General features: G+C 43.5%; 1 protein-coding gene across 1 annotated transcript in view; it reads left to right on the top strand.

The window, feature by feature from the left end:
• LOC111638748 overlaps nt 1-1,842 on the top strand; it is a 16,179-nt gene that overhangs the window by 1,243 nt on the left and 13,094 nt on the right. The gene's annotated exons all lie outside the window — the stretch shown is intronic.

The raw sequence follows: 1,842 nt of genomic DNA, 5'->3' as shown, positions 1-1,842 counted from the left end.
TCTTTACCATCCCTGGGATCTGAACGCCCACCCACGTGTTTGCCGTGCGTGGTGTCCCGTATGCCGGAAAGGGGGATCCTGGTAGTTGAGGGGCAACATAATGTCCCCAACACACTGCTTTGGCCCTTGCTTCGGATAAACGGGAGGCTCAAATCAGGCTCCGTTTGAGTCAATCGGCTGGTCGTTGAGTCATTCTTGACCTCAGCTTGGAGTCAACCGATCGATGCAGACCGGGCAGACATGTCAGACAAGATGTGCTCTTCTTGACTGCATTGTGAGGGTATAGCTCCTGGGAAACCCTGGTGTGACGGTCTATGGAAGTACTCCATGTGACGGCATCCCCTTGTTGGGCCCCATGGTGGGTGGGGTCACTAGGTGCTGAATATTTTTTCTTTAATTATGGATTCCAAAAATTCAAAACGTTCTTGTGCATCAACAACAAAAACAAACAAAAAAATCTCCAGTAATCCAGCATACTTAGTAGTGCATGCAACTGGAGAGAAAAACCCTTGGCTAAAGCTTCTCCTTTCTTGATTCAAAAATTGTTTGAATCGACCATTGGACCGTTGAAAAAGATACAAAAATTAAGATCAGGACATTTACTGGTGGAAAAACAGCTTCCCCACAACAATCGGCAAAACTTCTGGAAACAAAGACCCTAGGAGAACTCACTGTCACCCCACATATGAGCCTAAACTCATCACGTGGGGTAATATCTGAGATCGATCTGATATCTGAAGATGAATCAGATATTCAGATTGGCCTTTCAGACTAAGGAGTCACTGCTGTCCAATGCATTTCCATTCGTCGAGATGGCAAGTTGATTCTCACCAAACATCTTATTTTGACATTTAATAAACCGACTTTGCTATCTGCTATTACAGCAGGTTATCTGCGCTGCCCAGTTCGCCCATATGTTCCAAATCCGCTGCGTTGCTTTAAATGTCAGCGATTTGGACATTCCCAAACATCGTGCCGAGGGAAAGGCACATGCGCACAGTGTGGAACTGAAGGTCACGAGAGTACTGAGTGTACCACTACTCCATGCTGTGTGAATTGCAAAGATTCCCATCCCGCCTACTCTCGAAAATGCCTAGCATGGCAGAGAGAGAAAGAGATCCAGCAAGTAAAAACCATTAACAACATACCATACCCGGAGGCTCGGCGAATGGTCACTCAAAGCACAGCAGTGAAACAGAAAACATTTGCTTCTGTGTTGAAATCCACAAAGACATGTGGGGTTCAAACTGATATCTCTGTCTCCCCAAGTGAATCTCTTACTCGCCATGCGAAATGTTTAATACTCCCGTCTACGCAAACACCAGAAAAGGAGATTACAAAAGGAAAAACACCCCTGCCTAAAACAGGTTAATTACAAGAAACCTGGGTTCTAAAAAGGCTAGTAAGAACCCACTAAACAAACAGAGACTGAAAGCAGCTCTCTCTAAATCTAAAAAAATCAGAGGCTCCGTCCATGAGTGAGTTCTCTGATATCACTGATGAAGAGAATAATATGGAGGTAATCCAACCAACGTCGCCTCCTAAAGGAAAATCATTAGTTAAACAGAAGAGGGACACTTTTTCTAAGAATGCTGCCTCAAACACATAATGGATTATAAAATAATCCAATGGAATGGTGTAAGGAACCAAGTCTGAGCTTTATTTTTATTTTACTTTTATTTTGCTTTCATTATATTTTGTTTGGGGCTTATGTTTAGTTAAGACGAAGGTTTCCTCACCATTCACCTTAGTAACTTAAAAATAGAAGAAAAACCAACTCACCGACGAAAGAAAAGCGCCGTAGAAAAACTCGCGCACACTTGCGCTTCCCAAGCGGAAAAA

Source organism: Centruroides sculpturatus, unplaced genomic scaffold (genome assembly GCF_000671375.1).
Source record: "Centruroides sculpturatus isolate CEXI.00-Female unplaced genomic scaffold, Cexi_2.0 scaffold1016, whole genome shotgun sequence".
Taxonomy (NCBI): Eukaryota; Metazoa; Arthropoda; class Arachnida; order Scorpiones; family Buthidae; genus Centruroides; species Centruroides sculpturatus.
This window is presented reverse-complemented; position numbering and strand designations above follow the sequence as displayed.